The sequence below is a fragment of the Helianthus annuus genome, chromosome 13, assembly GCF_002127325.2.
Source record: "Helianthus annuus cultivar XRQ/B chromosome 13, HanXRQr2.0-SUNRISE, whole genome shotgun sequence".
Classification (NCBI taxonomy): domain Eukaryota; kingdom Viridiplantae; phylum Streptophyta; class Magnoliopsida; order Asterales; family Asteraceae; genus Helianthus; species Helianthus annuus.
In genome coordinates this window covers 158,632,926-158,642,755 of record NC_035445.2, presented here as the reverse complement: position 1 = coordinate 158,642,755, position 9,830 = coordinate 158,632,926, and the positions used below count along the sequence as shown (strand labels likewise).

The window sequence follows — 9,830 nt, the reverse complement described above, 5'->3', positions numbered from 1 at the left end:
AAATGCACATCCCAACTACCACCAAAGTCGATGACACAAGAACGGAGCATGTCCTCTAGGGTTTGGATAGTACGTTCAGTCTGTCCATCCGTTTGAGGATGAAAGGCCGTACTGAGATTCAAATGAGTACCCATAGCGGACTGAAAAGTTTGCCAAAGACGCGAAGTAAATCGACCATCACGATCAGAAATGATGTCGAGAGGAACACCATGATAGCGTATGACTTCATCGGTATAGATGCGAGCAAGTCGTTCAACCTTGAAATCTTCGCGAATAGGAATGAATTGAGCGGACTTAGTCAAGCGATCGATGATCACCCAAATGCTATCGTAACCAGAAGGTGTACGAGGGAGTTTAGTTATGAAGTCCATCGCAATGCTATCCCATTTCCAAACGGGGATTTCAGGTTGTTCGAGTAGGCCAGAAGGTCGTTGATGCTCGGCTTTGACTTTCGAACAGGTAAGACACTTGGAAACGTACACAGCAATGTCTCTCTTCATACCGGGCCACCAATAGGATGTACGTAGATTATGATACATCTTGTCAGCGCCAGGATGAATTGAGTACCTAGATTTGTGTGCTTGGTTCATGATGAGGTCACGAAGATTGTCACGATCTGGTATCTAGACACGATCACAACAGTAGAGAAGACCATCAGGTTTCGAAACGAGTTGACTTTCAGATGCTCCACGTATTTCTACAGCCATGGAACCTTCATTGATAGATGAGTACTGCGCTTCACGAATGCGATTGTGAAGATCGCTCAAGATATGAAAACAACGAATGACATCTACATGAGCCTTACGACTAAGTGCATCGGCCACGACATTCGCCTTACCAGGATGGTAGCGAATCTCGCAGTCGTAGTCGTTGAGTAATTCCACCCAACGTCGCTGACGCATATTGAGTTCTTTTTGGTCAAAGATGTGTTGTAGGCTCTTATGGTCGGTGAAAACCACACACTTTGTACCATATAGGTAGTGTCGCCAAATCTTTAACGCAAAAACAACTGCGCCAAGCTCGAGGTCGTGGGTAGTATAATTCTTCTCATGTATTTTGAGTTGACGAGAGGCGTAAGCGATGACTTTGTCTCGTTGCATGAGCACACAACCAAGACCACGATTTGAGGCATCACAATACACCACGAAATCATCATTCCCATTAGGAAGAGCGAGGATAGGAGCGTTGCAAAGCAAGTCCTTGAGAGTTTGAAAAGATTCCTCTTGCTCAGGACCCCAAGCAAAAGGTTTCTCTTCTTAAGTCAACGAAGTGAGAGGAACGGCGATTTTTGAAAAGTTCGAGATGAACAGACGGTAATAACCCGCCAATCCTAAGAAAGAACGGATTTCAGAAGGAGATTTAGGCGCGGTCCAATTCTTCACGGCTTCGATTTTTGAAGGGTCGACATGGATTCCTTTTTCACTAACAACGTGCCCAAGGAACTAAACTTCTTTGATCCAAAACTCGCATTTAGAGAACTTAGCGTATAAACGTTCAGTACGCAAGAGTTCAAGGATAAGGCGAAGATGACGCTCATGATCGGCTCGAGACTTGGAATAAATGAGAATATCATCAATGAAGACGATCACGAAGCGATCCAAATAAGGCTTACAAATACGATTCATGAGATCCATGAACACAGCGGGTGCGTTGGTCAAACCAAAAGGCATAACCACGAACTCGTAATGTCCATAGCGAGTGCGAAAGGCGGTTTTGGGAACGTCCTCTTCGAGGACTCGAAGTTGATGATAACCAGAACGAAGATCGATTTTGGAGAAACAGGTAGCGCCTTAAAGTTGATCAAAAAGGTTGTCGATACGCGGAAGAGGGTAACGATTTTTTACGGTGAGTTTGTTGAGCTCACGATAGTCGATGCACATGCAGAAAGAACCATCTTTCTTTTTAACGAAAAGCACAGGAGCACCCCAAGGAGAGGTACTTGGACGAATAAAACCCTTATCGAGTAGTTCTTGCAGCTGAGTAGACAATTGTTGCATCTCGGAAGGTGCAAGACGATAAGGAGCCTTGGCAACAGGAGTAGCACCAGGTATGAGGTCAATACGGAAATCAACAGATCGAGGAGGAGGAGGACCGGGTAAATCTTCAGGAAAGACTTCAGGGAAGTCGCGCACCACTGGAACATCACTTATACTCTTTCCCTTGCCCTTTTCTTCCACTACGTGGGCTAAAAAGGCAAAGTACTGTTTGCGTAAGTACTTGTTCGCTTGTGTGCAGGACATCAACTTTAGTCCCTTTGAAGGTCGGTCTCCATAAACGTGTAAAACGTCACCAGAGGAAAGAGGTAAGCAACGAACTTCTCGTGACAAGCGATTTCGGCATGGTTCTTTTGGAGCCAATCCATGCCTATGATGACGTCGAAACTACCCAATTGCATGGGTATAAGGTCGATAGAGAAAACATGCTCGTTAAGAGTAAGACGGCAATCGAGGAGAATGGAATCGACTAAGATAGATTTGCCATTGGCGACTTCAACGGAAAACGACTTAGGTAGCTTAGAGCGTGCACAATTTAACAATGATTCGAATTCTAAGGACACAAAGCTTTTGTCCGCACCAGTATCAAATAGTATCGAAGCATAAAGATGGTTAACAAGAAACGTACCATTAACGACATCATTGTCGTTGCGCGCTTCATTTGCGTTTAAGTTGAAGGCGCGTCCACGAGGAGGTTGTTGCTGCTCTTGATTCCATTGTGGGCATTGAGGACGAAGGTGATTAGCATCCCCACATTTGAAACAAGCTCTAGCGGGTCTTGCGTTTTGAGGAGCAGGTAGGGCTTGCTGAGCTTGCTGAGCTGGTGGTGCTTGTTGTTGTTGGTAGCGACAAAAGTTGATAGTATGTCCATAACGGTTGCAATTGTCACAGCGATGGCACCTAGCGTTTGCGGGATGATGGAAATTACAAGTGGCACACTTGGGGTGAATCCCAGTGTACGACTTTTGGGCGTTATCAGGGGCAACATGGTTTGGGTTAACAGGCGGCACAATCGCGTTACAAACGGGGTTGGATTGCTCTCGCTTCTTTCCCCTATTGTTATTCGATTGTTGGGTGATTTGATGGGCTGGCTTTGAAGGAACGGGGTTTGCGGCTTGCTTATTGCGAACACGGTTCACTACGCCAAATATGACCTATGGCCACACTTTTTCAAAAACCGTCATGCCACACTTTCAAATAAAAGTGTGGCTAAAGGTCATTAATGACATTTCAAAATCTTCTAGCCTACTTTTAGCCACACTTTTTATTTATTCATGTGACCATTGTATGATAATTCAAAACTTTTAGCCACACTTTAAGAAAAAAATGTGGCATTTACTAGCCACAGTTGAAAAGTGTGGCCACATGTGGTCAACCGCCATGGTATTTGCTTGATTTTGTATTCATGTGACAAAGACACACACATTTCCGAAACCTTTAGCTACACGTTCACCTTAAATGTGACATTTTCTAGCCACGGTCGAAATATATGGCCAAATGTGACCAACCGTCTTGGTATTTTTTTAATGATGTGACTAAAAGCTAATACATGTGACCACTTATATTATGGTCATAGTTAAAGTTTTGATGTGTGGCTAAAAAGTAATCAATGGTCATGGCAAACAAATAACATGTGACTATTAATAGTCTATGGTCACAATTTAATTGCTTCATGTGACCATTATATAACATTTAGCCACACTTTAAGAAAAAAAATGGGATATTTGTCAGCCACACTTCAAAAGTGTAGTCAAATGCGACCAACAGTCATGGTATTTGTTTAAATATGTGACTAAAAACTAATACATGTGGCCACATATATTATTTTGTGTGACGAAGAGTAGTGTTTATCAGTCACGTACTGAACGAAACAAAAATAGTGACTATTTGTAATTTATGATAACATAAATTAATAGTCACACTTAAAATTTGTATATGTGGCTAAAAGTCTCCCATGGTCCTCAGTTTCTTCTTTTTGTTGATCTTCGTTCTTCCACTTCCTTATGTATCCTAATTTCTAAGCTTTTCTAAAGCACACAAACAGATCTAGGGCGTGAATTGGTTTGGCGATGTCTCCACAACCGCTGGTGGTGCCTATGGTGGTGGATAACACATGTTTAAATCAGAAACTAAATCAAGTTATCTAGGGTTTCTTTCTTCTATGTACTTGTAACCACCGCAAAAGGTTCTAATATCTTATCAGAACCGGCGAACAAGTAAGCTGTTACAGAAATACAATCTTATTTTACAATATCAATCGTTCTCATGATCTACTCTGCTTCCTGCATCTATTCGCTGACTAGAAGGCGTTTTTGAAGCAACCGAAAGTCTTCATCTGGTTAGAAACGAACCCTAGACCTTTAGGTTTATGTAATTGTGCTATATTTTGTTCTGAATGTGTTTATTTTGGTATGAATTGTGGATTTGTGTTATGTTTATTAGTTCGAAGAAGAGAGGCAAAGGAAAAAGGTCTGGAAAGGGGGGAAATAGTTTTGGAAGAGTATTGGTATTGGATTTAACCTGAGAGAGGCTATTAAAGGTATTGTAGTTATATAGCTTTAAAAATATCAGTTGTTTGTTTTTAATTACTATTTTGTTATGTTGTTGAGTTGTTGAATTGGTTGAATGAATTTAAGATGTGTGTTAGATGAATATGAAAAATAATAGATGAATTTGAATCAGATGGATTGATTGTTTGTGAAAACTAGAATACATATTGGATGAGGAGAATGTATATATTGTATCTATTGTATATTTGTTGGTTTAATGAGTGTATTGTTAGACTTATTTGTTCTTATTGAGTTAGTTTTTGCTGGTATTGGAAATGCATATGCCACTTACTATTGATGTTACTACATCATTTTGAGGTTTTTAAAGTGCTAACATCCTGTCATCTTCCTCGTCTTTCTGTGAACAAAGATGAGGAAAGAGTGTCAAAGTAGAACTAGATGGAAAGCGGGTCCCACATAAAACGTCTGAAGACTATGTAAACTGAAAATATGTTACATAACTGAGGTTATGTTCAAACTGTTTTTTTCTAAACGTTAACCGGTTTCAAACTGAAAGTTAGCTGTGTAGACAGATAGGTGGTCAATTGGTAGTGTAGTACATCTTCAAGCTAGCTTTAATAATAACCAAACAAGATGAATAATTATCAACTAATTTAGTTATCCTGCAGTTTCAACGACTCAGACCAAAGCAACGTACACCTGCTGCTACCAGTGATGTTCCTTCCACCGTTTTCTCTGCCCCATCTCGTAGAACTCTAAGGGGAAAGCTTCTCTTCAACCCAAAAGAACTCAAATCACGAGGAGATTAATGCTATTGTGGTAAGCAATATCTTTTTTGATGTACATATGTTCTTAGTTATGGTTTACAATATTCTAATAAAGTGGTTAGTTCATAAGCACCATGTGCATGAGAACTCTTTCTTATGTCTTCCTTGACATTTTGTAAATTGTATGTGGAAATTATAACTCGAAAGACCAAAGAAATTCAACTCATTTAGGTTCGTCATGCTATCAAGATTAGGCCTCACTTAGAAAAAAAGACATATGATAAATACATTCTTGGTTTAATATAAATTCTTGGTTTCTTATATGTACCTTTTTTACAACCTAAATTAGATGTTGGATGATACTGTTTGGCGGTTGTTTGGGTTCAGGTTAGTGTCGGGATGGTAGTGGTTGATGGCGGACAACCCCTAAACTGTGTTTCACCTAGCGAAATAGGATTTTAGGTAGGGGTGTGATTCTTTTACTCGACCCGAAAACACAACACGAACCGAACGCGAATTTATTAGGTTTGGGTTTACCCTAAACGGGTTCGGGTCAATTTCAGGTCGAACCCGCAAACCCATTTAGCTAAACAGGTCAGGTTCGGGTTAAACCCATCAGGTTCATGGGTTGACCTGTTTAGTATATAAAGTAAAAAAATAGGGTGGATTCTGTGAATATATATATAGAGTTAAGGGTTTCAGGTTAGTGTAAAGTTTTCTTTTTATAATATGAGCAGATTTCATTGGTCAATTAGGGTGGTTAAATCTTAAATGCGAAGTGAATAATGTGATTAGCATATTTATTTAATATAAGTATGATTTTAGAAATTTAGAGCACATTATATAATATCCATCTTAAAGAACAATGTCAGTGCTACAGTGCGCCGACACAAAATTACAATGTTGCCCTTTGTGCAGGCGCACCGGTTTTGCAGGCACGCAATCAGTCGAGGATCCGTTGTCGTTTTATTATTGGAATGAGTTTAGCATACTTTTATGTATAAAATTATTTGCAATGTCACGTATTGTGACGGTAATGCTTTTAGTATACTTTTATGTATAAAATTTTGGCATCTAAGTTAGGGTAGAAAATAGAATTATGTTTTATCAACTTTTCTTCGTTATGTGATGCTCACTGACGCTCGAGATAGGTATACGTAAAATGTTTGATTTTAATTTATAGAGTTTCGTGAACGTTAATTTTCTGATAGTTTAGCGCGCCGCAACGCGCGCGGTTCTATTACCAAATTAGTTCTGGTGTTTTTTTTTTTTGATAATAAATTGATTGCCTTTGTCCAGTGTGTGGCGAGGATTAAGACTGCGGAACATTTGTTTTTGACGTGTGGTTTCGCTCAAACGGTATGGCATTTAGTATCACAATGGTGCAAGCTCCCTCCAATTTATGCGTTCCAGGTAAGAGATCTTCTTGATTTGCATCTGTACATAGACGGGTCGGCGAAGTCTAAAAAGGTTATTCAAGCTATTTGCCACATGGTTTTCTGGTGCATTTGGAGGTGTCAAAATGAAGTGGTTTTAAATCAAGGGCAAACCTCGATGCAGAAGATTATGGGAGATGTAAAGGGGCTGTCATTTTTGTGGATTAAAGCGCATCCCAAACAGTTGAACTATTAAACTTTCTTTGCTATCATGTTAACTAACCTCCTTTGACTGTGGATGATGGTAATCATCTTTATTTTATGTTTAGACTTTTGACATTAGTTTTTTATGAATGGCTAAAGGTTATCAATCGTTATAGCAAATTAAAAACATATAATAGCCTATGGTCACACTTTAATTGCTTAATGTGACCAGCTTTAAATACCCATAAAATACCTCTTAAGAAATCTTAACTTGCAGAGACAAGATGTCTATATAACTCTGTAGGGATGACATCAATAGAGACAACATATGCCCTTTTATAGATCAACCTACCCTATATGTGATTCCAACATTTTGAACTATGCCAAGTATAGAAAAGTGTGATAAATAGTTTTTTATGTGTAGCTAAAGTTTATCAATTGTTATAACAAATTCTAAACATATGACTATTAATAGTTTATCAACTATCCCAGTACTAGTACTGTTATGTATGTAGCTTTCGTATAGAAATTTTATGGTATATACGTTTTCGACCCTCCGGTTCTATAGAAAATTTTGGGTATATACGTTTTCGACCCTTCGTTGGAAATCTCAAGATTCGCCATTGACTACATCCTTAAAAATTCCTCTCAAAATATTTTATCCAAAAATATAAACTTCCCACTAAAATATTTCATCTAATAATTTAAACTTTCCCTCAAAATATTTTATCCTAAAAGTTTCCCTTCAAATATTTCATTCAAAAACTTCACTCTCAAATAATATTTATTTAAAAATTACATTATTTAAAATAAAAAAATAAAGAAAAAATCTCACTACATATTTAAAAATTCAAACTATGAACAAACTTATATTTTCTAAACCATATTTGATATCAATTGTTTTCTTGTATATAATATTTTAATGTATGCATATTAGTTATATTTATATATGTTTTTACACTACGCATATTAATACCAATACCAAATTGTTTTCGGTACCCACTATTTGACGTTTTCAGTATTGGTACTTTCGGTTCGGAATGGTACCATATTCATATTGAGCCTTAATGGATCACAATTGTACAATAGTATACCATACATGTCTTAATGGAGCATATTTGGTTATAATGGATCATAATGTATAATAGTGGATCATACATGTCATAATAGACTATGTTGGGGCTTAATGTATCACAACGGACAGTAGCAGATCATAAATGTCTTAATGGACCGTGTTGGGCTTTAATGGATCTCAATGGACAATAGTCGATCATACATGTCTTAATGGACCATATTGGGCTCGCGAGTCTAAACAAGCCCAAACAAAGTTTTAGTTATATATATATATATATATATATAATGATAATTATTATTATTTATAACCCATTTCGACCCAATTCTAAAAAGCCCAAGTGGGTTTGCCTATAAAATGAGCTCGAGCCGAGTTTTGGCTCGTTTATATGATATTGAAGTGTGCTCGAGCTGAGCTTTGAGCTCGTTTGAGTTTGTTCTCAAAATTGCTCGAGCGGAGTCGAGTTCGAGCTTTGGGTTTTGCTCGTGAGCCGAGCTCGAGCTCAAATAAGTGGCTCCATCCGAGCTGAGCTTGAGCTTCATAGAAACATCACTAGTTGACCTCAAGCCTAGTCGGGCTCAGGCTTGGCCTGACTCGTTTACACCAAGTTGAAATTTAAATGGGTCAATTATTGATTTACTTTTCCTAATTAAAAAACCGAACACTACGACCTAAGCAAACCCGAATCCGAAAGAAAAAAATCCGAAGAACACCCTATTAACCAGCTTCTCACACAAAAATTTTAATTTCCCCCTTATATTTTTATACCTTCCGCCTAAATTTTCCCTAATTGAGCCATAATGGATTAAAATAGGCAATAGTAGATAATATATTTCTTAATGGACTATATTGGGCCATACTGGATCAGATAATCATATGTTATGTCATATATGTCTTAATAGACCATATTGGGCCTTAATGGATCGCAATGGACAAAAGTAGATCATACATGTCTTCATAGATCATATTGGGCCTTAATGGATTATAATGGACAATCCATACATGTCATAATAGTGGGCTATCATGTTGACCTCTTTTAGCCATTGATGATGGTAATCATCTTTATATTGGATTTTGTATGTTTGATCCCGTATAAGATTCATTAAGGGGTGTATACGAGTTGGGCCGAGCTCGAGCCTTCCACAACTCGAGCTCGGCTCGCCATATTTTTATGAAGCTCGAGCCCAAGTACAGCTCGGTTCGAGTCTACTTAATTGAGCTCGAGCTTGGTTCACGAGTAAAACCCAAAGCTTAAGCTCGGCTCGAGCTATTTTAAGAACAATCTTAGTCGAGCTAAAAGCTCGGCTTGAGCTCGAGCTCGCTTCGATATCATTTAAACAGTTAAACAAACCAGTGTTATTAGTTTAAATCATATGGGCCTATGTTGAAACTGGCTTGTGCTTTTTAGGATTTAGGTTGTATTCATCTTTATCGTTATAATATATATATAAAAAAACTAAAATTTGTTTGGGCTCATTTAGGCTCGCAAGCCTAGACGAGCTTTGTATTTTAGGCTTGGGCTCGTTAAGGCTAGGCTGGTTTGACCTTTGAACCGAGTCGGTCTCGAGTAGCTCTCAAATCATTCATAGAGATTACACATGTAATCTCTTCTTTTATAGCTTTATTTATATTTGAGTTCGGTTCCTATCCTAAAATTCTCCTTCAAATGATACCTTCAAATAAAAAATACACTATTTTAACTAAATATAAAAAAAATATTACTACAAAACGTCATATATATCTTAGTGTACTATATTGAGTCTTAATAAATCACAACGGACAAAAGTAGGACATATATGTCTTAGTAGACCATATTGGGACTTAATATATCACAATAGACAATAATAGGTCATATATGTCTTTGTGGACCATATTGGGCCTTAATGGATCACAACGGCCAATGTAAT

General features: G+C 38.0%; 1 long non-coding RNA gene across 1 annotated transcript; it reads left to right on the top strand.

The window, feature by feature from the left end:
• Positions 1-3,912: 3,912 nt before the first annotated feature.
• On the top strand, positions 3,913-7,018 carry LOC110899963. Its single transcript, XR_002570680.2, has 4 exons — positions 3,913-4,332; positions 4,437-4,533; positions 5,173-5,323; positions 6,571-7,018. It is a non-coding gene; the product is annotated as an uncharacterized LOC110899963 (long non-coding RNA).
• The last annotated feature ends 2,812 nt before the right edge of the window (positions 7,019-9,830 follow it).